The 13,882-nt window shown below is 41.5% G+C and overlaps 1 protein-coding gene across 1 annotated transcript in view; it reads right to left on the bottom strand.

Annotated features, from left to right (window-relative positions):
- ASIC2 (acid sensing ion channel subunit 2) overlaps window positions 1-13,882 on the bottom strand; it is a 1,273,426-nt gene that overhangs the window by 918,690 nt on the left and 340,854 nt on the right. The gene's annotated exons all lie outside the window — the stretch shown is intronic.

A 13,882-nucleotide genomic window follows, 5' to 3' on the forward strand; every position in this document is an offset into this window, starting at 1 on the left:
TCCTATTACGGTAAATGGTGGCGCCGGCTGCACCCAAATCTCCTGCTCTGTTTTTTACAGCGCTCCATATACAGTACGTTTGACACATGTGCAATGATTGCTATGTTAAAATGTTATATACACCAGACTATGGCATAAAGTATATTCACTAAATAGTGGTAAGCAGAACAATGTGCGCAAAGTCTTACCACATGATGTGTAGAACGCAATGCAATACATTACAAGCAATGAATTAAGCGCTACTAATGCTACATACACACTTGAAAGATAAATGAAAGATATCAGATCAATTTTACCCCCTTCCATGTAGTATGAGAGCCATACTCTACACAGTCTATTCTATGGAGCTGCACTCCCCATCAGATAAAACCTTTGCAAGATGCTGAACACAAAGATGCTGTACACATTCAAAAAGATTATCTGGAAAAGATCTGTTCCTGCAAAAGATCCGTTCCTGCAAATTGCATTCATAGTCTATGAGATCTGCAGATCATCATACACACCTTGTTTAACTGACAATCATCTGCATATCTGACAATCATCTGCAGATCTGAAAATCCATCCTGGTGGATCTGATCTGCAGATGAATGTCTGTTAAACAAGGTGTGTATGAGGATCTGCAGATATCATAGACTATGAATGCATTTTGCAGGAACTGATCTTAGGCAGGAACAGATCTTTTGCAGATAATGATCTTTTGAATGTGTGCAGCATCTTGCAAAGATTTCTGTCTGATGGGGAGTTCAGCTCCATAGAATAGACTGTAGAGTATGGCTCTCATACTACATGGAAGGGGGTAAAATTGGTCTGATATCTTTCAAGTGTGTATGTAGCATAAGACTTCACATATATTATTCTGCTTACTGCAATTTAGTGAATGTACCCCTATATGGTAAAGAGCGCCTTTTACACTGTCAGCCAAAACTGACTGTAGACTTTATAGTGCTGGTTGGACTAGCAAACTATGTCAATAATAGGACTGTCTGCCAGACAACATTTTAATGAGGAACTACAGTGAAAATAACTTTATAAAAAAGTGCTTAATTTGTACAAAAATTATTTCAGTGATTTAGTGAGCGTTTGCCCATTGTAAAATCTATTCTCTCCCCGAGTTACATTCTGAAATGTATCACTGGTGGTAACATCTTTACTGCTGGCAGATGATGTCTGTGGAAGGAGATGCTGCTTTTGTGGCAGTTGGAAACAGCTGTTATTTTCCAACAAAGCTCCCACCGTGTGATATCAGACATCACACTGTGGGAGGGGTTTCGCCACAATGGGCCTGATTCACAAAGCTGTTTCACCGGTTTTCGCCTTGTCTATGTTACTTTTTTAAGCTCCTAAAGAGCAAAATATAATATAATTAAGCTAAGAAAAGTAATATTGAAATTAGGTTAATCAGGAACAACTTACTTTGAGTGGATATTTTGCCTGCAAATGTGCTGAAAGGGAATTTTATCAACAATGTGATAAGTCATTTATGAGAAGTTTTGTGAATAGAGCCCAATATCAGCCATACAGATCCCGATAATCTGTTTGAGAAAAGGGAAAGATTTCTTGTGGGTAAGGCATATCGGCTACTGATTGGGATGAAGTTCATACGTTGGTTACAGTTCCTCTTTAAGGCCAGTTTTACACTTGACATGCGCGTTTGTCGTGCGATGCCCCACCTCATTGCACCACACAAAATGACTAACATATGACCCTGCCGACAGGGTCAGGTGTTCTGCTTATGCTCGCCACCAACATTTTTAAAATTCTTGCATCTCATTGACTAACATTACTTCTGCCACCATGGAAGTCGGCCGGTAACATGCTGTTTACTTTGTGGCGGCAGATCGGGCATTTCTGGGGTGACTTATTAAGTGTGCTAGGCCCCATTGTCCTGCCATTGCGTTACCCTGCGGTAAACACGATGCAGGTTTCCAATACAAGTGGAAAACGTGTCTCAAGGTTATACATTTCAAATGTACTTCATTCCAACTATGTATCATGCAGTATGCCTGGCAAAAGAAATTACGCTTTTCAAAATCAAATTGGTTAAAAGATCAACTGAAGTGAAATGTACTGTATATGGAGATTGCCATATTTATTTTAACATTTGCCTTCTGGAAACGTTTTAGACTTCTAAAAACTAAGACAAATAGATTAAAGAACAGTTTTTATCCTTCAGCCATAACCATGTTAAATGCTGCTAAGTGGCCATGTTGATAAGGGGTGTGTGCAATTCAATGCATGTAGGAATGGAATGTTATGTTTTGGTTTTGCTGGAAAATTGCACTTTAGAATTTCATTGTACAATTTCGGTTGTTACAATACAATGACAAATACTTCCTGGTAGTCCAGGTCGGGCATCGTCCTGTGCAGAACAATCCCGTCTGCATGCTGTAGGACATGCACAGCCAGGCCAATGCAGTAATGCCCATTTCGGCGGACCAGAAAGAGGGTGTCGGGGGCATTTAGAAGGATCGAAGACGCAGAATGGAGAACTGGGGGGGGGGGGGGCAGTACAGAGCCACTCCTCTCCGGGAAGTACTTTTAGATCCGAAGACGCAGACGGCAGGGCATTTGAATAAAGACCCGTTGGTGAGACAAGGGGACTCGGAAAGGAATGGGAAGGCTCCACAGCAGATTTCCCCAACCCTGTCTTTAAGGCCAACCAACACAGTGCATGTAGTAATACTACGCGTGCAGAAGAAAGCCCTGAGGGTATGTTGTCGCCAAATAGTAAAACTAAATCTGGAAATAAAAAATTTCCAGATAATGACTTTTTTTACTGATAAAAATTAGTCCCTTACCTCCCACACTCACCAATAGCTACATAAAAATGTTCTGTAAAAAAAAAAAAAAAAAAAAAAAAAAAAAAAAACAACTAATAGTTACCTTAAGGACTAAACTTTTCTATATGTATGTAGTAAGGTGTATAACTGTTATTTTGTAAACTATGGACTTCTAATAAGTGATGGACACAAAAAAACTTAAAAAAATGCACCTTTATGTCCAAATAAAATATCGGTGCCATACATTGCGATAGGGACATAATTTAAATTGTGTCACCACTGGGACAAATGGGCAAATACAATACACGGGTTTTAATTACGGTAGCATGTATTAATTTCAAACTATAATAGCCAAAAACTGAGAAATTAATTTTTTACAAATCTTTCTTAGTCTTCCTGTTAAAATTAATTTAGAATAAAATAATTCTTAGCAAAATGTACCACCCAAAGAAAGCCTGAATGGTGGAGGAAAAAACAAGATATAGATCATTTCAGTGTGATAAGTAGTGAAAGTTATTGGCGAATGAATGGGAGGTGAAAGTTTGTCGGCTGCATAAGGTGAAACAACACTGTAGGCTGAAGTGGTTAAGCACTTTTCAGCTAGCCTTTAAAGGATACGCGAAGTGACATGTGACATTGAGATAGACATGTGTATGTACAGTGCCTAACACACAAATAACTATGCTGTGTTCCTTTTTTTCCTTTCTCTGCCTAAAAGAGTTAAATATCAGGTATGTAAGTGGCTGACTCAGTCCTGACTCAGACAGGAAGTGACTACAGTGTGATGCTCACTGATAAGAAATTCCAAAACACTTTCCTAGCAGAAAATGGCTTCTGAGAGCAAAAAGAGATAAAAAGGGGAAATTCTTATCAGTGAGGGTCACACTGTAGTCACTTCCTGTCTGAGTCAGGACTGAGTCAGCCACTTACATACCTGATATTTAACTCTTTCAGGCAGAGAAAGAAAAAAAAGGAACACAACAGTTATTTGTGTGCTAGGCACTGGACATACACGTCTATCTCATCATGCCATGTCACTTCGGGTATCCTTTAAAAGTATAAATCAAACTTCCTATGAGAGATAAACATTATCTAGGCCTCCACATTCCTTGTTCCTATTCTGCAATGTAAACAATGGCACAATCAATACTACAGGTGTGGGTAATTATTTACATTTCAGAGTGAAAGCCAGGAATGTGGCAAGCTGTGGTAATTGTATTTACCTACTGGCACATGCCAGGTAGGAAGTGCTTTTTACATTTCTTAAAGGAATACTATCAATACCCAAGTGTTCTAAAATGACAATGTACAAATAATGTCTAAGTAGCTGTGTTAATATTTGCCTACTTTTCATGTTAAATATCAGAGACAAAAGGTTTCATTCATTGTGTGTAGAGGTTGGCTACGTTTGGAATGTCTCATTTTCAGAAGTATGAATCTGTATAAATCTCTGCAGTCTGACATGCTAAGAACAGTGTAATATTGAAGCAAATTATTTGAAAACAGGTATCAGGTTTCACACACTACAGTATTACAAATGTTTATGTTGCACATCAGATACATTTCCTTTGCTCTCTGTGAGAGAAAGCTCTGCCTGTCTCTGACTGAGCTCTCTGCACACAGTTAACTGATATACTCTGTGAGGGAATTTCCTCTCTCCTCTTATAGCTGAGTCTGCCGTCAGAAATGCCATCAGAAAAATGTGAAAGGAATTACATAACAGTAATCAAATAGATAAGCAGTGAAATGTATACACCAGTACTTAGCAGCACTTCCCAAACATTTCCTATTTCAATTGAAATAACATGTCAATCAATAGTGTCCCTTTAAGTGTAATCAGTGGGGGGGGGGGGGGGGGGGGGGGGGAAGTATAGGCTTGGTTCAGACTTGCCAGAGTGGTAGCATACCCATATTATAATAGGATGAATGGCAATGCGTATGCTTACTGAAGAAAAAAAAATAGGGGTTGTGCACTTCAAAACCCAACAGACAACTCAGACAAGGTGAAGATGTATGTGTGGACTGGCCACTGGTCTGCTGCTGTCTGGTTTTGGAAGAAGCCCTGCAATGGATTAAGTTTAAAGGGCAATTGAAGTGAGAGGGATATGGAGGCTGCCATATTTGTTTCCATTTAAGTAATACCAGTTGCCTGGCAGTTCTGCTGATCCTCTGCCTCTAATACTTTCAGCCATAGGCCCTGAACAAGCATGCAGCAGATCAGGTGTTTGACAATTTTGACAGATATGACAAGATTAGCTGCATGTTTGTTTCTGATTCAGACACTTCTTCAGCCAAATAGACTAGCAGGGCTGCCAGGCAACTGGTATTGCTTAAAAGGAAATAAATATGGCAGCCCCCATATACCCTTACTACAGTTCTTCTTTAAACAGAACTTAACCACCTCACGTTCCTGGGTTTTCACTCCTAAAGGGTTTGTTCACACTTTGGGCTTTTTAACCACTTCACCACTGAGGGGTTTTACCCCCTGAGCACCAGAGCAATTTTCACCTTTCAGCGCTCCTTCCATTCATTCGTCTATAACTTTATCATTACTTATCGCAATGAAATGAACTATATCTTGTTTTTTTCCGCCACCAATTAGGCATTCTTTAGGTGGGACATTATGCCAAGAATTATTTTTATTCTAAATGATTTTTAATGGGAAAAATAGGAAAATGTGAGAACATTTTTTTATAGTTTAATTTATAGTTTTTAAATAATGCATGCTACTGTAAGTAAAACCCATGAAATTTATTTGCCCTTTTGTCCCGTTTATAAAACCGTTTAAATTATGTCCCTATCACAATGTTTGGCGCCAATATTTTATTTGGAAATAAAGGTGCATTATTTTTAGTTTTGCGTCCATCCCTGAATTACAAGCCCATAGTTTATAAAGTAACAGTGTTATACCCTCTTGACATAAATATTTAAAAGTTCAGTCCCTAAGGTAACTATTTATAATTTTTTTTTAATTGTAAATGTTTTAATTTTTTTTTAATTACAAAAAAAAAAAAAGGGGAGTGTGGGAGGGTAATGAGTTAATTTTTTGTGTATAACTAATTTATTTCGATGTAAAAAATGCTTAGGGTGTAGTTTTACTATTTGGCCACAAGATGGCAACAGTAACTTTTTGTTGATTGCAACCTGCGAGCGTCCTTCCGGACGCTCGCAGGAAGTAGTAGGAGGCTGTGAGTGTTTTTTTTTTTCACAATAATCGCGCTGCCCATCGGAGAGCAGCGGATCATTGCGGGGCTTAGATCAACGAACAGGAATGGAATTTCCCGTTAATTGATCTCCGGGCGAGCGGGTGGTGGCGTGTTTACTAGTGGCTGGCGGCGTGTTTACGAGCGGGAGCGCGGGCAGCGGCGGGAGCGCGGAAAGTACGGATTTCTCCGTCCCTGGGGGTTAAAGGATGGAAAAGGGGACGGAGAAATTCGTACGGGCTGGGGTAAAGTGGTTAAAAGCGCTGACGATTTCAAAAAATCGCTTTAAAATCCCTTGAGCATTGATTTTAAATGTGATTGTTCTTGCATGAGCTTAATTTTCAATTGCAAATGCGGCTCCTGCACCATTTCCTGAGCGTTTGCGCTTCAATGCAAGGTATAGTGGTTAGCGCTCTTGCCTTGCAACGCTGGGTTCCCGTTCGAATCCCAGCAAGGTCAACATCTGCAAGGAGTTTGTATGTTCTCCCCGTGTCTGCATGGGTTTCCTCTGGGCACTCCGGTTTCCTCCCACATCCCAAAAACATACAGACACGTTAATTGGCTTCCCCTAAAATTGGCCCTAGACTATGATACATGCACTACAAGATACATACATAGACATATGACTATGGTAGGGACTAGATTGTGAGCCCCTCTGAGGGACAGTTAGTGACAAGACAATATACTCTGTACAGCGCTGCGTAATGTGTCGGCGCTATATAAATACATAAATAAAAATAAGGTAAAGGAAAATCGCTAAACACTTGAAAAAGCGCTTGGAAAAGCAATTTTGTGAGCGCTTCTTAAAAATTAAAGAGATTTATTTCCAGGTCAAAGTGTTCACTTCCTGATCGACTGCTGAATAAAAAAAAGAAAACCCGCTAATCAACACACAAAAGCGCTTTACCAAATCTCAAAAAGCTCTAAAAACGCCAGAAAAAGCGATTTAAAAAGTGCTCACAATGTATGTATATTTAGTAGAGTGTGTTTTTAAGTCAAATATGTATGAGGTATGAAGAGGCAGAGTATAGATGGTTCTAGCTTAAGTTTTGTATCATATGAAGCGTATTTGTAGGAGTTAGGGAATAGCCTTAGGCTGGTTTCACAGTGGGACGTTACAGGTGCACGTTAGAGCAGCCTGTAACGCACCCCACCGCACAGCAATGAAAAATCAATGGGCTGTTCACAGTGCCCACGTTGCGTTACAGTACATACTGCATGCAGTACTTTGTAAGCGGCAGAGCCGTGTTAGACTGTTTGCACATGCTCAGTAACGTTGGGGAGGAGTGGAGAGCGGCCAGGCACATGGCTAATTAATATTCACTGCACTCAGTGACGTGCAGTGTTTACTTCCTGGAGCGGCCGCTCTGTGCGGCAATTGGCCGGCGGGACCACGTGATGGCGCATGCGTCCAAGAGTGCGCATCACAGCATCACGGACGCCAGAGTGAGCTACACAACGCGGCTCACTCTGACGTCCAAAGCAGGGAGCACCAGGCGTTGCGTTAGGGGCACGTTATGCGACCATAACGTCCCCTAAAACGCAATGTCCTGGTGTGAAACCAGCCTTAAAGAGAACCTGTACTGAGTAAAATTATTTAAAATAAACACATGAGGTAACTTCAAATGAACATTGCATAGTTACCTTGCCATCAGTTCCTCTCAGAAGCTCACCAATTTCTTCTTACAGTGATCCCTTCCAGTTCTGACAACATTTTGTCAGAACTGAAATATATCAGTTGCTGCCAGTTATATATCAGTTGCTGTCAGTTACAGCTGAGAGGAGAACTGATGTGTGCATGTTTCCCTATGGCTCAAGTGGGCGATGTTACAGTTTAACTGTGTGCTGAACAGGAAGCTGTTATGGGGTAATAGCCATTTTCAAAATGGAGGACGGAGAATTCTATTGATCACAGTGGACAAACAGGACGCAGGAGAGGAAAAATAGATTGAGGAGTAGATTACACAGGAGGTAAGTGTGACTTGTGTATGCTTAGTTTGACTTTTAATTTTCAGTATAGGTTTTCTTTAAAGTGGACCCAAATTAAAAATACAAAATTTCAAAAATAAAATCTATTTTCTAAATTATAATAATAAATAGCAGCCTTTTTTCAGCTGCATGATGACAAATATATAATATTTTACATTTATTGGAGGACTCCCCCCCCCCCCCCCCCGCTTCAAATTGCCGGGACAAAATACGGCAAACTGGTGGAGTAGGTGCTGTCCGGCAATGGAGGAATTGCTAATGGCTGCCACCTGTATAACCCTATTAATGAAAAGAGAAGGGTGAAAAGCATGCACTGAAATGCTCATAGGCTTGAAGGAGTGTTTATTTAGTTTTGTATGTGTCAGAGTGATGCAACTAAATATCTTAAATTAAAAAAAGTTTAGTTTGGGTCCGCTTTAAGGTGGCCACTAATGGTCCAATTTCTAGCGAACAATCGTTAGAGCGATCAGAAATTCTGATTGGATTGGTTGTAAATAATCTCTATTGATGGACACAATCATTTACAAATCGTCTGATTGGATTTTCGTCTAACCAAAATTTGAATTTTCTTGTTGGTTGTGATAGATAGGAAGCAAAGATTGGTTCGCTGATGGTGTAGTGAACGATTTCACATCCAATCAGAATTTCTGATCGCTCGAACCATGTTTCGCTAGAAATTGGACCATTAGTGGCCACCTTAAGACTTGTGTAATCACCACTAGGCTTGGGAATATTATATAGGCGGAATGGTTTATAACTTTAGTGATCATTTGCCTTTGGGGTTTTTTTTCTTTGTGTTTTGTTTTTGTTCTGCTTTTTTGCTCTCTTTCTCTTTTAGGCTACTTTCACAGTGGGACGTTGCATTTTGATGTGACGTTTAGGCTAATTTCACACCAGGACGTTGCGTTAGAGGGGGCGTTAAGGTCGCATAACGACCCCCTAACGGAACGCCTGGTGGTGCTGGATCTGGACGTCAGAGTGAGCCGCGTTGTGCAGCTCACTCTGGCGTCAGTGATGCCGTGATGCGCACTCTTGTGCGCATGCGGCATCACGTGGTCCCGCCGGCCAATCGCCGCACAGAGCGGCTGCTCCAAGAAGTAAACACTGCACGTCATAACGTGCAGTGCATATTAATTAGCCATGTGCCTGGCCGCTCTCCGCTCCTCCCCCACATTACTGAGCATGTGCAAGCAGTCTAACGCGGCTCAGCCGCGTCCAAAGTACTGCATGCAGTACGTTGTCTTGTGACGCAGCGTTACAATGTAACGCAACGTCCGCACTGTGAACAGCCCCATTGATTTTTCATTACTGTGCGGTGGGCTGCGTTACAGGCTGCTCTAACGTGCGCCTGTAACGTCCCACTGTGAAACCAGCCTTAAAGCCGCCAACTGAACAAAAGAGAAAGAATGGACCCTATAATGACCGCACCACAAGAATTATAGGAAAATACAAAATCGCCTTTATTGAACCATACAATGATTAAAACCATAAAACAATAGCACAATGTGATCTGCCCTCAATGGTCAATAGTATGAATATATACATGAAATGAGAATACATAAATAAATAAATGACGTCCAGCTGGCAGCACCAGTAAACAATAAGTGAGTAATGGGAGAGAGGGACAATGGATGACCCAGTGGGAGGGATGGGGTATGGCCGGAGCCTGGCAGCAAATTGGGACCAGTGTGACAGATAGATGTGGATGGGATGAATGACGGGTGTCCCTATCGAGGGATGTGGCCCAAAGGTGAGTGATGAATGGTGGACACAGACAGGCAAGAAGGAAATAAGGTGAACGGTGCTCAGAAGAAATTAAAGCTGTCCACTGAGGTAGGTGGTAAAGCGTGCAGTCTGGAGCAACTATGATGATGGGAACTGGTGAAACAAAACAGTGAACCCCGAGAATAGGAGTTCGGAGTGGTGGAAGTGCACAGGCGAAGGAGCTTACCGGTGGATCTGGACGAGAGGGCGTGCGTGCAGGAGCCGTCGCGATTCGCCGCAAAAAGCGGCTTCTTCCGGGCATGCAGTAGCCCGTTCAACGTGTGGCTATATAGTCGCATAACATGACGCATAAAATGACGCGTCATGACGCGCAATGACGGCGGCTCGGAGGGGCGGGGTCCGGGGTCAGTAAAAAGTGTGTGGCCACACACGGAGACCAGTCACCACGTACAAAGTGACGTGGATGGCTGTCCCCACCCCGGAAACGCCCATACCAGCCACGGCCATCATAAGTAGGGGAAAGAACGGGCACGAAGTTAAAAACATATATGGTACATATTATGTTACGTGAACAGTAAATACAAAGAGGGGTTGGCTACCAAATTGGGGACTCCGCATAAGAATTGGACAATAGAAAAATCCTGAATCTAATATCGAAAATAAAGACCGTCTGGCCTAAGTGAGTGATGTTGTACCTAAAACAGAGCTCATTACTGACACTAGCAGGACAGAATGGAAAATGCACACAGCACATTATATGATACATCAAGTAATACAGATCCTACACAGTATACATTCGAATACCATAAAGAATAATGAACTATAGAGCAAAAGCCATAAGCATTAAAGCTGAAGAAAAATAATAATAATAATAATGAAAGGCAAAAATCAAATCATCAGTCCATGACAATGATGTAATAAATCCACATTAACACTCCTCCAAACGACCCAGCGGGATATCTGTATCCAGGCAGAGTGAACCTCTGAAGTAGCCGTATTCCACAAGATAATGCATGGAAAAGCCGCCAACTGACAACGCAATGTCCCAAAAATGTCACAACGCAACTCTATGCCCGGTTATCGTTGCATACAGGCAGTGAAAAGTATGGTTCCAGGTCATTACTGAGCATGTGCAAACAGTCCAACACAGCGCGTATAACGCACAGCAAGCAGCACTTTCTAATAATGCTACATGTTACACACAAACGCAACGTGTGCACTGTGAATGTTGCACAGACAAAGGCCTCAATTCACTAAGCTTATCTCCTGTCTTTAATAACTCTTCTAGAGTTGTTACCATGGTGATAAGGCATGTAGTATTCAGGAAACATTTTACCTCAGGCAAACCTAAACTTAAACCTAAACCGGCGCGGCGGGTAGCGGCGAATCGGCGGCGAGCGGCGGCGATCGCGTACTACACGCAGCTAGCAAAGTGCTAGCTGCGTGTAGGGAAAAAAATTATGCAAATCGGCCCAGCGGGGCCTGAGATATCCTCCTGCGCAGGTTACCCCGAGCTGAGCTCGGGATAACCGGCAAGGAGGTTAAGGAATGAGGAGATAGGATTACTCTCTCACTGGCCTCAATTCACTAAGATCATGCTAGAGATAATAAGGCAAGAGAAAATTTACCTCTTCATTCCTTAAGTTACCTCCTCTGTAGTTACTTTACCTCCTCTGTAGTTACTTTACCTCCTCTGTAGTTACTTTACCTCCTCTGTAGTTACTTTACCTCCTCTGTAGTTACTTTACCTCCTCTGTAGTTACTTTACCTCCTCTGTAGTTACTTTACCTCCTCTGTAGTTACTTTCACACGCAGTTAATTAACAGCCTGTCTTTAACTCTGGAGTTATTTTAAGGATTGGAGAGTTAATTTAAAGACAGAAGAGTTAACTTTAGGCTTGCCTGAGGTAAAATGTTTCCTGGATACTACATGCCTTATCACCATGGTAACAACTCTAGAAGAGTTATTAAAGACAGGAGATAAGTTTAGTGAATTGAGGCCACTGTGTGGAGGTAAGTTTTCTCTTGCCTTATTATCTATAGCATGATCTTAGTGAATTGAGGCCTTAGTATTGCTGTGCGTTAGTCCACGTTAAACCATTTTCTAACGTGTGACTAACGACGCACTGTGAAAGAGGCCTTAAAGTAAGAGGGATGGAAGGAAGAAGAAAAATAAAGATTTAATTGATTAAGTGATAAACCAACAATGATGCAAAACAATTACCCGACCCAAGAGGGCTGCGGTGAAGCTTGTATTAAATGGTTGGGCACAGGAGCGGAGTTGGAAAAAAAAAAAAAAAAGTGCTCACAAAAGCACTCAGCGCTTGCGATTGTGCTGGTGATTTATAATGTGAACTAGGCCTAAAGGACAACTGAAGCGAGAAGGATATGGAGGCTGCCATATTTATTTCCTTTTTAACAATACCAGTTTTCCTGCAGCCCAGACGGTCTATATGGCTGCAGTAATTTCTGATTAACACCTGAAACAAGCATGCAGCTAATTGTATCAGATCTGACAATGTCAGTAACACCTGATCTGCTGCATGCATGTTCAGGGTCTGTGGCTGAAAGTATTAGAGGCAGAGGTTCAGCAGGATAGCCAGGCAATTGATATTGCTTAAAAGGAAATAAATATGGCAGCTTCCATTATCCCTCTCACTTCAGTTGTCCTTTAATCATTTCCAGACCGCGTTGGTTTAAATCTACTTCCTGCTTGTGGCCGCTAATTTCTGACAGGACGTAGATTTCAACATCGCCGCTACCACAGATCTCGCTGCACTGCACCCGCCACAGCTCACTTGCCCTGCCGTTTATATGACGCCAGAGCTCTGTGATCCGGACAATCGCAAAAAATTGTAACATTTAAAGGACAACTGTAACGAGAGGGATATGAAGGCTGCCATATTTATTTCCTTTTAAACAATACTAGTGGCCTGGCTATCCAACTGATCCTCTGCCTCTAATACTTTTAGCCATTGACCCTGAACAAGCATGCAGCAGATCAGGTGTTTGACATTGGGCTCTATTCACAAAACGTCTCATAAATGACTTATCACCTAATTGATAAAAAATAATCTTTCAGCACATTTACAAGCAAAATAATAGACGTAAGTTGTTCCTGATTAAACTTCATTTCAATATTACTTTTCTTACCTTAAAAATATAACAGATAAAAATATAACATAGATGGGAGTAAAACAGGTGAAAAAGCTTTGTGAATCAGGCCCATAGCCAGATCTGACAAGATTAGCTGCATGCTTGTTTCTGGTGTTATTTAGACACTACTGCAGCCAAATAGACCAGCAGGGCTGTCAGGCAACTGGTATTGTTTAACAGGAAATAAATATGGCAGCCTCCGCATCCCGCTCACTTCAGTCGGACTTAATTTATAAGGAGCACATTTTTTTCCTGCGTAAGATGAACAAGAACTTACTTGTCTCCTATGATGCTGTCCCTTACAGCAGGCTGGAAGAATCTGACAGATCGGACAAGTTTTGGACTAATCTATCGCCTCATGAGTGTTTTTTTTTCTTTGCATAATGACACCCTGCAAAGGGTCTATACAAAGATATCAGTCAGCCTGCCCACTCCTTTGTAGGGAGGATCTATGAGATGCAAATAATATTGAATTGACAAGCAGCAATATGCAAATATATGCAAGTTTATGCAGCTTGAAAATTAATTAAACTCCTGCAGTGGTAAAATTCGATTGGCCATTTTCTACCTGCATAAATTTGCATATGAAACTTGCAGAGTTGCTGCATCAACTTAAAATTATTTGCTTCTTACTGACCAGTCCTATTTTGCACACTAGTTTGGCAGTTGGACTGCTGTTCAGTTAGGGCTGGAACCCACAAGAGCAGTTTTGTGAGCATTTTGGCAGCGCTGCGATACGCTAGCGTTTAGCCAAAACGCTCAGCTAATGTTAATGGATGGGACAACTTCCACAGGAGCGTTTGCGTTTCCCAAAAACGCAAACACGCAGCATTTTGGGAGCGTAAGCGCTTCAATGATAAGTATAAACGCTAGCGTAATCGCTTATCAAAACCTAAATGGAGCGGTTTTGCTAGCGTTTTGAAGTTACAGCACACTGTAACAAAATTGAGAGGACCAATCAGGATTAAAACACGAATCGCTAAATGCTACACAACCGCTGACACATAAAATACACTTTTTAATTACGCTC

The sequence above is a fragment of the Hyperolius riggenbachi genome, chromosome 12 (genome assembly GCF_040937935.1).
Source record: "Hyperolius riggenbachi isolate aHypRig1 chromosome 12, aHypRig1.pri, whole genome shotgun sequence".
Taxonomy (NCBI): domain Eukaryota; kingdom Metazoa; phylum Chordata; class Amphibia; order Anura; family Hyperoliidae; genus Hyperolius; species Hyperolius riggenbachi.